Genomic DNA, 16,472 nt, shown 5'->3' with positions numbered 1-16,472 from the left:
TGTTATCGTTTAGGAGCGAGTCTCCTTCTCAGTCATTGTTTGAATCCGATCCTTCTGTTAGGAGAGAAGTGCGACAATATCAAATGAGAGAGGTTCCACCAGTTTGGAGAGAAGGAAACGCAAATGTTGTTCCGGCTATTTTGCCTCATTTTCAGCGTGTTTGGGTACATGTCCCGTGGAAGCGAGCTGAAGTTTTGGCCCTTAAACAGACTTTGCCTGACCCCCGTAAAAATCCTGCAGGGTACTACAAGGAATTATCACAGACTGCAGGATCATGTATCATGAATTTAGCCGATATAGATATGCTGTTTGTAAATGTGGTTCCACAACCATTATGGGCGAAGATTCGTCATGAGAACCATGCAAATGAGTTAGGTGATACGTGGGCTAATCTTGGTGCTGCAGATGGCAGATAAGTTGGTGGCGCTAAACCTGAGCCTGTAATTACAGAACTCCTTGGTAGGATTATTAATTATATGAAGAGTTTAATGCCTGCTATGTGTGTCAACTGGGACAAATTGTCTGCGTGTAAGCAGAAGAAAGACGAATGTGTGTCTGATTTCTTCACTAGATGACATTTGACGAACGAAGGATATGCCAAAGCTGAGCTACGTGATTGATTGCAAATCACGCCGCCTTTACTTTTAGAAACACTGAATGCGAGCCGAGCAGCGCTGAAAAACAAACGCATGTTCGAGCGCGAATAACACCAACCTTTTTAAACTCAGCGCGTCGATTTGATTTAAAAAAATTGCACTGTGTGATGTTAATATTGTGAAAGTACCTCGGTAAGATCATCCTTTTAAAAACACTTTGTGACCCCTGTAGCCCCGGGCCACCGCAAGCGCTAGGCTTGTTTGTGTGGAGGGTGCAGGGCGGTACCTTCGTCCGGCTTCCAGGCTGGGGCAGGCACTGATTGGGCAAACGGATGTGTAGAGGCGGAGCTGAAGACTAGCCCATCCTCTACATAAGCCCTTTAATATTTTGCATTCCTCCTGTTGACATTTGACGAACGAAGGATATGCCAAAGCTGATCTGCGTGATTGATTGCAAATCACGCCACCTTTACTTTTAGAAACACTGAATGCGAGCCGAGCAGCGCTGAAAAACGAACGCATATTCAAGCGCGAATAACACCAACCTTTTATACTCACAGCGTCGATTTGATTTAAAAAAATTGCACTGTGTGATGTTAATATTGTGAAAGAACCTCGGTAAGACCATCCTTTTAAAAACACTTTGTGACCCCTGTAGCCCCGGTCCACCGCAAGCGCTAGGCTTGTTTGTGTGGAGGGTGCAGGGCGGTACCTTCGTCCGGCTTCCAGGCTGGGGCAGGCACTGATTGGGCAAACGGATGTGTAGAGGCGGAGCTGAAGACTAGCCCGTCCTCTACATTAACCAGACACGCCCTATGACGCGCAGCGAATACGCGCAGCAACCGCGCCAAAGCCACGCCAAAGACAAGCCTAAGACCTGCCCGTCTGGGCCCGTCCGGGACGGAACGGGGCATGGGGCAGGGAATTATTCCCCGACAACCCACCCTACCTCAGGTATGAGCTCCGGTCAATTAAGAGCCTTATGCCCTGCAGTACATTGTGATTGCATCGTGCTTTCGCCATCTGGTTGCACACACTGTACAAATTGCAATGTTTCCATCACTAATATCCAACTACATCCTGATCCCGAGACCTGTACACAAATACCATCCCAACGCTCAAAGCACACCTCTTGCAAATACTCTTTTTTTAGAGTAAACTGCAGATCTCTGCCACAACATAAACTCGACATCCTCACCTTTCTGCTAGACGAAGCACCTAGTGCCCTGTTCCTAACGGAAACATGGCTACATGAAAGCTCCGGCCCAGATGTAGCAACTGCCCTCCCATCTAACTACGCCATCGTGAGAAGAGATAGACAGGGCCAAGTAGGTGGAGGTATTGCTATTATCTTTCGCAAAGATTTTACCTGTAATATGCATCCAGTCAATATTTCCGACTGTGAAGCCGCTTCTGTTAGAATCACCCTAAACCCCAACTTCACTTTTTCTGGCCTCCTAATATACAGACCTCCTGGAAATGCCAACACATGGACAGCTAACCTAGCAAACTATATCATCCCTTTTCTTTTAGACTACAAGAACTTCACACTCCTCGGGGACTTAAATTTGTATCTTGATGACTCAACTAATGTGGCATGCTGTAACCTAATTGACTCAATAAACAACAAAGAGTTTGCTCCTAATCAGTTAGGCTGAGCATTTAAACATAATAGACCAAGAAATATGCCAAAACTGATGTATGAATTCAACATTAGATTTTGCTCATAAGTTAGAAAAACTCATTCCAACCTAAGATGTTGCTAATAAATAGCGGTTTATTCAGTTAATTCAAAGAATATTGTTTCAAACGAATTAATACATTTTATACAACACTACACCATTATAATATACAACATTCATTCAACTAGTCATCCATATCACATACAACCAAAATCAGACATCCATATGTACACAGAATTAAAGAGTTATCACAAGGGAAAAGAAACAGAACAGAATTCAGAAAGAAAGAAACAAAGGCTGCTCAAACAATACTCATCTGTAATATACCATCTATCTGTACATATATACACAACTAGAGACTAATCATGAACAACTTAAATGATGTCACACATTGTATATACACAGGTTAGAGCATTCAAGTTCACACTTGTTTGAATTTTTCACTTTAGAGAGAGCAGCACTTTGCAGGGGGCCTACGCGTTTCGAGTCCTATACAATGAGGGGACTCTCATCAGGGCCGGAGGAATTATCCTACTGGTCTGCTAGGCCACTTGACAGGTGTAGAAAGCAGGGATGCGGTCGGTAGCGCTCACTATGGGGGATAGCGTTGTCACACTCGCTTATTCAAAGTGGACCGGGGACGGAGGGGCTCTCAACTGTAGTGATCCAAAGGTGGATGTGGACGAGGTCAGTGGTGCCTGTACAAAGTAGGCTTTTGGACTCAAAAGGCAAACGTCCCACACGAGTTTAGACGAATCCTCCAGCGCATGCGCGAAGGATCAGCGCTTCGGAGACGCCGTACGAGACGAGGAGATCCCTTCCTTTAGGAGTCTAAAGATTATTACCCAGCATTCGTCTAAACTCGTGTGGGACGTTTGCCTTTTGAGTCCAAAAGCCTACTTTGTACAGGCACCACTGACCTCGTCCACATCCACCTTTGGATCACTACAGTTGAGAGCCTCTCCGTCCCCGGTCCACTTTGAATAAGCGAGTGTGACAACGCTATCCCCCATAGTGAGCGCTACCGACCGCATCCCTGCTTTCTACACCAGTCAAGTGGCCTAGCAGACCAGTAGGATAATTCCTCCGGCCCTGATGAGAGTCCCCTCATTGTATAGGACTCGAAACGCGTAGGCCCCCTGCAAAGTGCTCCTCTCTCTAAAGTGAAAAATTCAAACAAGTGTGAACTTGAATGCTCTAACCTGTGTATATACAATGTGTGACATCATTTAAGTTGTTCATGATTAGTCTCTAGTTGTGTATATATGTACAGATAGATGGTATATTACAGATGAGTATTGTTTGAGCAGCCTTTGTTTCTTTCTTTCTGAATTCTGTTCTGTTTCTTTTCCCTTGTGATAACTCTTTAATTCTGTGTACATATGGATGTCTGATTTTGGTTGTATGTGATATGGATGACTAGTTGAATGAATGTTGTATATTATAATGGTGTAGTGTTGTATAAAATGTATTAATTCGTTTGAAACAATATTCTTTGAATTAACTGAATAAACCGCTATTTATTAGCAACATCTTAGGTTGGAATGAGTTTTTCTAACTTATGAGCAAAATCTAATGTTGAATTCATACATCAGTTTTGGCATATTTCTTGGTCTATTATGTAACCTAATTGACGACCTAGCTGCTCTCAACCTGACACTACTCAACTCAGGACCTACGCATAAGGCAGGACACTTATTAGACCCCATCTTCACCAATATCCTAGAATTAAAATGGATTCAAACCAGCCCCATATGTTGGTCAGACCATCATCTCCTTAGCTTATGCCTAAATTGAACAAACTCCCCCCAAAATAATATAGCATGGCCAGCAAACTCCATGAGAAATTGGAAACTCCTTGACATAGAAAAATTGAATCAAACCTTAACAAATAGCACACCTACTCATGGCCGGGATATGGAAAGTCTAGCCAAAACCACGAACCTATGGCTAGAAAACGCAGCCAATAAATGCCTTCCTCAAACTCAGGCAAAAAGAAACACCCATCGCCCCCCAGCCCCCTGGTTCAATGAACTTCTTAAAACCAAAAAATCTAAATGTAAAGCCCTAGAAAGGCAATGGCGCAAAGAATACAATCAAGAAAAAAAGATAAAATACAACAAGGCCAGAAATGCGTACCACTCTTCCTGCATTAAGGTCCGTGCCCTATATGTGGCCAACCCCATAAACAATGCAGCAAATAAAGCTAAAATCCTATTCAATACAGTAAAGGACCTTGCAGGTGCTCAAACAATTGCTACAACTCGTCCTTTAAATAAAAAACAATGACAGGACCTTGCCTCCTTTTTTAATGAAAAAATAGAAAAAATCATCCTTAACATCAGCTCCATCTCCAATGGAAAAGGCCCACAGGATGAATTCCCCGTGTTACCTGACAAATTGAACACCCTAGAGAAATGGCCCCCTATAACCGTGGACTCCCTAAAATCCTCCTTGAAATCAATTTCATCAGGTTCCCCTCATGATCCACTACCCGTTAGTATCCTAAAACAGCTTGACACCACCTCCCTGACCATTATAGCAGACACGCTAAATTCATCTCTCAAACTCTCCACAGTCCCGTCATGTTGGAAACACGCAATGGTAAACCCACTCCTGAAAAAGCCCTCAGCTGACCCCGCTGTCCTGACAAACTATCGTCCAATATCTCTGCTCCCAGCCTTTTCCAAGCTCATGGAAAGGCACATACATTCTGCTCTCACCCTCTTCGCCGAGGAAAACGAACTCCTCCATCCCACACAATCGGGTTTCAGAGCAGGATACTCTACGGAGACCGCTCTTCTGGGTGTTATGAAAAACATTAGGAAACTCCTGGATGAGGGACAAATGGTCGCACTCATTCTACTAGATTTGAGTGCGGCGTTTGATACCATCTCTCACAATATTCTCCTGGCCACACTAGAGAGAAACGGTATCCGCAGTGATGCTCTGAAGTGGATTAAGTCCTTCCTAACTGATAGGACCTTCCAGATCAAATCTAGCTTTGCCTGCTCAGACACTTTTCACGCCCCACATGGAGTACCACAGGGCTCCATTCTGAGCCCGCTGTTTTTTCATCTGTATATCAGACCATTGGCTGACCTAGCGGACTGCGTAGGACTAACCCTAATGACCTACTCAGATGACTCCCAAATCATTTTCTCATTATCAGTGTCAAATCCCTCAGTTCCTTCTCTCCTCAAAATTGGGCTCCAGAAAATCTTCAACTGGATGACCATCAACCAGTTGAAATTAAACGGTGATAAAACCGAAATCCTCCTGCTAGGAAAAAATAAAGAACTCTGGAATTTCTCTCATTGGCCCCCCGAACTGGGAAATCTCCCCACTCCAGCAACCCAGGTTAGAAACTTAGGAGTCATCATTGATAATGCCCTGTCAATGAAACAGCAGGCAAATAAAGTCGCAGGCCTATGCTTCACCATAATAAAATGGCTGAAATAAATAATATGGATGCTGCCCCCCCGCCACACAAAAGACCGTAGTCAACGCATTAATTACATCGCGTATTGACTACGGCAACATCCTCTACCTGAGTTCAAACCAAGCAGTCATCAAGCGACTTCAACTGATCCAAAATTCAGCCGCAAGACTCCTGTGTAGAATACCAAAAACCGCAAGAGTGTCAAAATATCTGAATGATCTACATTGGCTCAGGGTAGAACACCATATCAGCTTCAAAACCCTGAGCTACATGTTTAAGATCAAATCCAAAACGGCACCAACCTATCTGCAAGCATTAGCCACTCCCTACCTACCAGCAAGAAACCTGCGCTCCCAAACTGCAGCAAATTTCGCTGTTCCCAGGTTTAGATTGCAAAGAATTGGTGGAAGATCGTTCTCTGTCAGAGGGCCTATCCTGTGGAACACACTTCCCTTACATATCCGGAAAGAGGAAAACTACGCCAGCTTCCGGAAAAATATAAAAACTTGGCTTTTCCAGAAACAACTGTGCTAAAACCATGCTCATCATATACCTTTGTTCATCCATATGCCAAAGGCGTCGGGAAACCCTTCTTGGGTAGCTGCGCGCCATACAAATGTAAAAAAAAATTAAAATAAATAGGTTTGAAGAAACGTTTATCGACCACAGTGGCCAAGACATGAGTACGGAAGGTGGTAAACGGTTGTTTGTTGATAAGTTTGTACATAATTTGCTACCCGCGTTGTGTACTAAGTTGAAGGATTCAGAGAGTTCTTGGGCTGTGTCGTCGTCGGCACAGATATTGGCTACTGCCCAGTACTACGAGAATAGAGATAAGGACGAGAAAGATAGAGCCGACAAGAAGACTAAAGATCTGAAAACGAGGTTCTTTTGCAGCAAGCGTATCCGCCTCGTAATAATCAGCGTGATTATCAGCAACCTCAGCAATATTAGAGAAACTTGCAAAGGTTCGAGTCTTCTCAACAGCGTTTTCCCGTTGGCCCTAATCAATGTGCATATTGTAAAGAAGAGGGCCATTTTAAGAATAGTTGCCCGGTTTTGTTACAGCGCACGAATGGTGTTTCGGGTGTGAGAGGTCGAGGTGTTCAGCAAGTTCCTAGAGGTAGGGCACGTGGTGTGTTTCCCCACAGACTTCTATGAATTGTTTTGATCAGCAGAATTGTGCGTCTGGTAGGACGACTCGGTACTATGCTGACGACTACTATGTCGAAGGTGAGAATATGGACGTTAATGATTGCTAGGACAGCCATAGACAAAGAGAGGTAGTTATTTCAGTTCCAGTAGATCAAAGTGGATCTTATGTTGAAGTGATTACATCAGGTGTGTCAGAGCGTTTTCTGTTGGATACTGGTGCTGCGAAGAGTTCTATCATACACTCTAAACTCCCTGGCGCACCTTTGTCTGGCTTAACAAATGTTTCCGTAGGTTTTTCTGGCGCCCCAGTTAGTAATCCGATCTCTAGTCCTTTGTCTCTTTCTGTTGGACCTTGTGATTTCGAAGCACCCCTCATTCTGACAACAGGGTGTGGTGAAAACTTGTTGGGATTGGACTTGTTAAAAAGATTGTATGCGACGTTATATTGTTCTCCTTCAGGAGTACAGCTTACATTGGGTAAGAGAGTGATCTCTCCGATGTATTTGTCTAAAGATCAACTTCCAGCTGAACTATCTTCTCTCCCTGATTTTCTTTGGGCTACTGGTCCTAATGACGTGGGTCTTTTGGAGATCCCACCGTATGTTGTGACGCTGAAAGCGAATGCTAGATTGCCTCGTATTCCACAATATAGGATCTCTAGTGATGGTGAAAGAGCACTTTTAGCGATCATTTACGATCTAATTGAGAAAGGTGTGATCGAAGAAACAAGAGGCAATGTGTGCAATAGTCCGGTTTTGCCTGTTCTGAAATGAACTAATTCTTCTCAGCCGCCGGTGTACAGGTCTGTGATCGATCTTCGCAAAGTGAATAAGATCGTAGTTCCGCAATTTCCAGTTGTGCCAGATATCACTGCTTTACTGACTCTGATTCCAGCTTCTGCTACCTGGTTTTCGGTGATTGACTTGAAGAATGCTTTCTTCAGCATCCCGATTGCCGAAGTGAGTAGGGATATTTTTGGCTTCTCTTTAGGAGGCCGAAGTTTCCGGTTTAAGCGCGCTCCTCAATGCTATTGTGAGAGTCCATACATCTATAGTCAGGCTTTGAAAACACAACTTGATACAATTGTTTTACCTGATGGTGCTGCCCTTATGTCGACGATTTGTTAGTTGCAGCCGATAGTGAGGAGATCTGTAAAGAGGCTACTTTGTCATTGTTGCGTCATTTGGCTGACTTCCATCATAAGGTGTCTCTTTCGAAGTTGCAGTATTGTCGACAAGAAGTAACCTACTTAGGTCACCTCTTATCGAAGGAGGGAAGAAGATTGACTCCAGAATGAATTCAAGCTATTGTGCAAATGAGTGTGCCTACGACTCAGAGAGAAGTACGTGCTTTCCTAGGTATTACGTCGTATTGTAGACAGTGGATTCCAAATGTTTCGCTCCTTGCGAAACCTTTGATAGCTCTTACTGTTAAGGATACTCCAAATCCTATTCCTTGGACTGGCGAATGCCAGAAGAGCTTGACAAGAGCGTGTGTGTTGTCGAAAGGGAAACGAGTGACTCTGTATACCGATAGCCAGTATGCGTTTGGTGTGGCTCATAGTTTTGGACGATTGTGGAAAGAGCGTGGGTTCCTGACTTCACATGGGACTAAGGTTCAGCATGGTCAGTTGGTGAATGAACTTCTTGAGTCACTTACTTTGCCATTGCAAGTTGCGATCGTGAAATGCAGTGAACACAGGAAAGTTACTAATGACATTGGTCGTGGTAATGCATTTGCAGATGAAGTCGAGAAAGAAACTGCAAGAGATGTGATGAGTCGAATGTATGTTGCGGGGCCGGCGAGATGGGTTCCGGATAAAGGTATGTGCGAAGATACGATAGAGAGTGTGAAGTCTATTCAAGCTGAAGCTACAGAGAAAGAGTTGAATGAATGTAGAGAAAGTAAGGGTAAATTGGATTCGAATGGTTGTTGGATTAAATTGTAAGAGCATCAACGATGGTTGTTACCCGATGCGTATGTACTTCCAGTGGTTACGATGGCGCATGGAATGGCTCATATTAGTGTGAAAGGGATTTGTAGGTTGTTGGCTCCAGTATGGCAAAATGCTGGAATTCCTAAGTGTGCAGAGAATTTGGTCAAGAACTATATGGTGTGTTTGATGTACAATCCTGGTAAGGGAACTCCAACTCCAGCTGGTCATTTTGCGCTTCCGACGTATCCGTTCGAGGTTTTGCAGCTAGAACTGGATCCACAGCGTGCATTGTAAGAGGGCCCCTTTGCCTCTGCCGTACGACCGGTGGGTCCAGAACGGACTTCCTGACTCTGAGATTGAAACCGTGCCTCATTTTATGCCTTTTAGCGATGCACGTTTGATTGGAACAAACTATGAAAGAGAAAGAGACAATCTTCTGCAAGAAGCTGTGCCTTCGCCGAATCGTTTGGATACTTCTGAACCTGAGCTCCTGTTTCGTGAACAGATATTACCTGGCAAAGAGTGTTATAATTTGCGACCAAGAGTCGTGGGACAAATAAAAATTTAAATTCTTTCTTTGCTATTTTTAAGGTTTAGCTCTCCTCCGAGGAACTATTTTGATTTTTGTTTTTCGAACCGCCTTCCGGGTTCAGCTGTAGGGTCGCGGTGCAAAGACTTTGGAGTGCAAGCCGAAGACGTTAGGTCGACGGTTCTGGTTGGTCTAAGGGCGTCCCCTGGATCGACAGACGCATTCCTTAGCACAGAACACCCTTCCGCCGTGAGCAGCACGATTAGAGGATGGAGTTTTTCAAGATGGAGAGACCTGCTGAAAGAATAAGCTTTAGGAGCAAAATCTGTACAGTTATGAGCAGAAAACGTTTTTTTAATATTGTGTTTGTTCATGTTGTTGGGTTTAATGACATTTCTGATGGGATATATTATATTCTCTTTCAAAGTGACGTTTGCACCCACTGCACAACCTATGCCTTCTTCTACTGTTTCTTCGCATTCTTTTCACCCTCTGCCTGAACATGAGTCCATAAGGAGATTGGAATTTGTTAATAACTCCTTTGTTCAGCTTCTGCACCAACACCAGCTAGTAGTGAACACAACTAACTGTTGGGTGTGTGGCCTTATGCCCCATACTACCGATAAAGTTATTTCTTACCTGGTTCTGCCATTTAGCTAGAATATTTCTCTTTGGGCTTTTCAGACGATGTTCATATATGCCATTGAATCCTCTCCCCTACGTTCCGCGAGATGTAACTCGAGTAATAAAGCCTTGGTAATGGGAATTACAAATATGAGTAGAGATATTAACTCGTATAGAGCTATTCCCAGGGATGAGTTACAAGCATACGTCGGATGGAACTTGACTGGATATGGAGTTAGCCTGAGCATTAGTCAGCAAGCAAAGAGATCCCCTCCGATTTGGATAGTGCCCCAACAGGGTCATTATTGTCTACAAGGTAATGGCAGGAATCCGAGAGCTCAGTTAGGGAAGAGCGTTTGTAGTGGGACGTATGTCTTTGCGTCCCGGAATTCTCCATTGTTTCTGGCAGCTAAGGGTACCTATTTCGTCTGTTACGATAGAGCATATACATGTTTGCCCCCTGATTTCTCGGGCACATGTTTTGTCTCGTTCCTGTTGCCTCCCGCGTATACAGCTGCGGCAGATTACCACAAAACGAGAGTCGACAGAGGTGTCTTCAGTAAGGGAGATACAGTTGGACAAGAATTGGGAGATTTCTTGAAGGGTTTTCTGCCATTTTGGGGACCTTTGATTAACAGCAGGAACATACGGCAATTGACGAGGGTGGTTGAGTCCACTATAGTTGAAACTGCCGGTGCCCTTATCAACTTGACTGCTGAGCTGCAGTCGGATCGCCTTACGACTCTTCAAAACAGAGTTGCGCTAGATGTCATACTTGCAGATAGAGGAGGGGTATGTAAATTGATTCAATCGAGCTGTTGCATTTTCATTCCAGACAACGCTCCGACAGTGTACCAAGCCATTTCCAAGCTACATAAGATCTCCGAGTCTGTACATATGGACGAAGGAGATTGGTCATTGATGGGATGGTTATGGGAATTGTTATCCACGTGGAGATGGAAGATTCTGATGATCATTGGGATGATTTTAGCGATTCTTTTCCTGTTCTGTCTTTGCGTACAGCGTGCTCCTACTATATGTGGCCTTTGTGCTACTTCGTGTTCGAGGAGACATGTCCAGAGAGAGTTACTGAGTACTAGGATGATGCTACAGCAACATCTTGATGATCTGATGAATATAGACCTGGATTCAGACTGACCTGAGTTTAGGTTATTACCTATGTAAGGGCAAAAGGAGGGCCTGAGGTTCCGAGGATTCGGAACCCGTTTCATAAAGGTCGTCGTATCGAGCCGATTTTGGTATCAGCGGACCGCAAATGACGAGTGCGGCATGTACGAGTGTTTTTGTCATAAACGATCAAGCAAAACACTATGTATTCAGGGATTTCGCTTGAACCTGCTGGTTCCATTTTGTGTGCGGCAGCCATTTTGTGGTTGCCCTCACATAGGCTGATGACTGTGGCCGAACGAGTCCTTGGGACACGTACACCTTTAGCTGACTTCTGTGTGACCTGAGCAAGCTGACTTCATTGCCCGAGGCTAAACTTGTTAGGCCAGTTCCTTGTTCGGCAGCTGGTCAAGATAGAGATCAAAGAGCAGGACATTGCTGAGTTTATGGTAACCGCACACACCCTTCTATCATGTTTCTCATCTGTTTGTGTTCCTTCCCTTTTATGGCTTAATTAGGGTTTGGGTTGAGACCCCTTGTTGGGTTTCGTCCGGCCTGTCCGAGCAGGAATGTTGGATTTTGCCTAGTCATTTCTGGTGGGCTGGACAACGGAAAAGTGGGTTTTACCGCCATGCGATTTGTTTGAAATGTCACTGTTCGATTGGTCAGTTTGAAATGTAATTAATGCTAGCCAGGAATGTGAATTTTAGTATAAAAGACGATGTCTCGCTCAATGAATCTATGCAGTCTCTAGCAAACCACCTGTGTTGTGCTTCGTAGACCTCTTTTCCTGGTTGCAGCCAATAAATTTGGTCTTTGACGTCACCTAGAAGTGTCCTGTGTCTCTGTTTGCCAAGACAGGTGAATCCGAAGACATTGGGCGTTTCCCCTGGCGCCGCTGGGTTCTAAAAACCCGGTTCTTCAACCTCACGCTTTGTAAAACAAGCACATTTTCTTCATTTTTCAGTGATAGAAAGTTTTGAAATCTGCGGGGAGCCCCAAACTTCCACCCAGCCAGCATTTCCTCCAGTCTTTCGATAAAAATGGTACTTCACTTGTATGGGTAGGCAGTAGTGCCCGCAACAGGAAATGGCTCAAAACGCAATGAGGACACATCACATTTTTCACAATCAAAAAAGTAAAAATAAGAGGCACAGGATGGTAAAGCTAAAACATACAACTATTGTGCTCCAATAGATTTAAATATAAACTAACCCTTTAAAAAAAAAAAGTGGCTGCATGTGGATTTTGGGCCCTATCTCAGTCAGCACCTAAGGAAAACTAGTAAACCTGTACATTTTTAAAACTAGACACCAAAAGGAATCCAGGATGGGGTAACTTGTGTGTCTTTCACCCAAGTCTATTACCCAGAATCCCTTGCAAACTTCAAACTTTGTAACAAAGACACATTTTCCTCACCTTTCTGTGATAGAAAGATAAGGAATCCACAAGGATCCACAAACATCTACTCACCCTGCATTCCTCAAAGCCTCTTGATAAAAATGGTACCTCACTTGTGTGGTTAAGCCTAGTTTCTGCAACAGGAAATGGCCCGAAACGCAACGTGGGCACATCACATTTTCCCTTGTTTTGCAATGGGCCTAGCTGTGGATTTTGGGGCCTAGCGCTGCTGGCAACCAGGTAATCCTAGCAAACCTGTACATTTTGAACACTAGACACCAAGAGGAATCCAGGTCAGGGTAAATTGTGTGAAAAAAAAACATTTTCCTACACTGATTGAATAAGCACTTAAGAATATGATTGTAAAGGCGCATTTTGTATTATTTCCAGCCCTGAGGAAGCCGGTTGGTGATCCTTACCGCGGTGAAACACGTTGGCATAAGGGATTAGAGTTGATGAAATTAAAAGATAAAAAGAGCATCAAGAGCCTAATCAATCATTGTGGTGTTCTTTTGCTGGATATTTTTCTAATTGGATTGTGATAATTGGTGAGCTCCAAACATTGTTGAAATACTGTGCAATCCCAGGATTGCATTTAGGGAAGTAGGGTGTTCTGTTCTCTTGTATGGTTTGGAAGTGCCTGTATGAACTTTATTTAGGACAATACATGAAGTGAGATTACTATATGAGCGCCAGTGTCTTGTACACCCAGTGTTAGAGAATCTGAAATGAGTTGTGTTGCTGCTTTAATCAGGCTCATTGAGTAAATTAAAGGCTTTATTTTGAGTATTGTGAGGGATCATTACTCTATCAAAGATGTGGCTGCTATCCTTCCTTTTGTATTGCTATTAGCCATAATGCATTTGGCATACAGAAGTAGGATATCTGACCGTGAGTGAAGTAGTATGCCATCTGCCAAACACTAGATAAGCCATAATTCTGAGTTTATCTGTAACATTTGTTGTAGCATATGTCTGTGGCATAACGCACAATTATGACCCCCCCCGCAGAATGTGATGAGGGTCCCCCTGAGTCTCCCACTTATCACACATATTCATTGGCACTGAGCTTATTGTAGGTCTCCTTAAGGGAAGTGGAGGGGCTGATTGGTTGGGGGCCCGTTACACCCTTGTCTGATGTATATGTTTTTCTGTTGTTTTAATCATGTAATAAGTGTATAATACATGGAAGCCTGCAATACATTTATAACAAGAGCGTTGCATTTTCTTATTGCAGGTTAGTTGTGACATCTCAATTTCCCTGTAATAAGAAAATGATGTAGCTACTCTACTGTAATAAGTTATTCTACCTGAGTTCTGACTTTAATATAACTGTATCACAAGTTACCTTGACGTTTTATGCCCTATTAAATAAACTACAAATGCATTTGTCTGTATTGCTACAAAAATCGTTGCTGACTTGTAATGAAACCGTAACGTATTCTGGTATACTACATGGAATTTTATCTCAAAATGTATCGCAAAGCGTCTGTAATGATGAGGAACACACAATGATTGACAATCTTCCTGTATTGAAAAAATAACTGCTTTATTTTGCAATACAAAGACAGGCCTGTGGCAGCTGGTGACATATGAAAGTGGTGGGGTAAACGTTCGGGATGACTGCCCTGTGGTGAGTGAGCGTAGCGAGCGAGTCCGACTCTCATAAGGGGGGTTCAGGTGTGTTCTCTTGCTGAGACAATTTTTTAAAGTGGGCAAATGGTGCATTTTCATGCAAATATGAGAAAGTAAGAAGGATAATAAAGCAATTCTGAAACTGTAGTTATGAAATCAATATAGAGATTTCATATTGGTGGGGAAAACTAGAGATTTCATGGCTGGGCAGAACAATTTGTCCAAAAATTTAACTTCATGCCCCGCCTGTTATATGTTTTTCAAACTCTTCGGTTGGTCCTTCCTTCCAAGCTATGCAGACATATTCGTACAAAAATGTTTGCCTTTGTCTGCGGAGGAAAATCTCCTTGAGTGGAGAGTGCGACATTAAGCAAACAAGATGTGGAGGATGGCTTGGGCTTCCCTGACATTTCCTCCTATGTTCTGGTAGTATACAGTTCCACCCTTCCCTCGACAGGCCCTGAAAAGCAACCCTGGTTCAAGTGGAACATCTTTTTCTCACTCCCCTCTACAGGGTTCTGCTGTGGCTTTCAATGTTCTTTGTTGCAAAATCTCCCACATTGTTACCATTGACTTCCTTGCTCTTAACATACTGAATGGAAGTACGACAGCATAGGGCTTATCCAATATACTCTTTTCGCCTCACTCCCTTGGTATGCAAACCTGATTTACCCCCTGGTATGACCCACTCTAGCTCTTTTTGTTGGGCCCAGGTCAATTCCCCTACCCTGGGTGACTTATATGACTGTGGGGACTTATGTTCCAGAGATGATTTAATTGCAAAATTGACCCTAGCCTTCTGTAACTATTTTATACTGAGCCAGGCTCTCCCTGGTAAGGTAGACCTCCCGCGTGGCAGGCCCTCCAGTGCGAAGTTCCTAAATCTCTAAAACGTGAGCCACAAAGGCATATTGTGGCTTACCGATCCATTTTACAGCTGACTTCTCCTAAAATACATGCTTATGTAGCACAATGGGCAATGGATTTAGCTATGGAGATCCCTAACAACACTAACCCCTAGATGCATCAAGCACCCATTCTGCGAATCCCAAATAGCGAAAAATAACGAATCGCTATTTAGAAATCGCAGAATGGGATGCCTCATCCAAATCGCTAAATATCTGCAATTCGCAACCGCCCGCAATCGACAAATGTGAATCCGCAAAAGTCGGCTGTTTCCAACCACCTAATAGCGAATCCGCAATCACCGAAATCGCTATCAGGAAGTAGCCTGCTCCATGCATCATTTGGATCACAAAGCTGGATACAGGAGGAGGCAGAGCACTGAGCTCCAAAAGACACACCCTGCAGTGCCAATACAGGATTGAAAAAAAATACAACAATGTCCCAGGAAGCTGCAGGACAAAGTGAAAAACCCAGGCAGCGCAAAATAAAATGAAGTGAAAAAGAACTTGAGTACCTGATAGAAGGAGTCAGCAGGGACCACGACCAACTGTTTGGGAAACTGTCCCGGAAGGTGCCCGAGGCTACCAAGAGGCGCATCTGGGTGCGCATCAAGGCTAAGGTGAACGCGGTGGGAGTCACGCACCAGTCCATTGATGACCTAAAAAAGAGGTGGTACGACCTCAGAGGCAGTGCCAAGGAGCGCATTGCTGAGTGACTGGGGAATAGACTGGCTATGGGATGTGGACACTCCACAGTCCCTGAAAACACACCCATGGAGGACCTACACCTCCCGCACCACACACCAATCTCAAGGTAAGAGCCATGCTACTGCGACCCCGTACCCTAACGATGCCCATGCCCCCAGTGCAATCTATATTTGTAACCCCAGTAATCCATCCCTGCACCTCCCAAACGCTCAAATGCATTGTGGAACCTGTAGTGTGTCAATGTGCCCTGATAGCCACACACAGTAAGAATAGTCAAGGATAGGATACAAAACTCCAGAACGATATAAAAAGATACAACAAAGAGAACACCTATCCGTATCTAAGAAAGGACTTCTATACATCACAAGGTCCTACCAATCAGTCTTCCAAAAGAGTTACATTTTCTGAAAGTGGTTCTGAATCTGGGGGTGACAGATCGTTTAATTCCAATTATCGTCACAACGACCAAGAACCCTCAACATCCCATCAATCCCCTTTTTTAGGACAGGGCCAACGAGGCTCCAGACCTCCAGGGCGACACCAACCACCGAAACGGGGATGGTACCGAAAACAATATACCCCGGGCTTCCGCCAAACCCGGAACCGGTACTACGAATGGTAAATCAAAATCTTACAATTCCAATCTTCAACCTATCAACCTACAAACTTTCCGAACAAGAAATGGCAGTCCTTTCAAATGGCCTCAGTTTTGTGCCAACTTATAAGAACGAC

Source organism: Lissotriton vulgaris, chromosome 5 (assembly GCF_964263255.1).
Source record: "Lissotriton vulgaris chromosome 5, aLisVul1.2, whole genome shotgun sequence".
NCBI classification, from domain to species: domain Eukaryota; kingdom Metazoa; phylum Chordata; class Amphibia; order Caudata; family Salamandridae; genus Lissotriton; species Lissotriton vulgaris.
Note: the sequence above shows the minus strand (reverse complement) of the source record.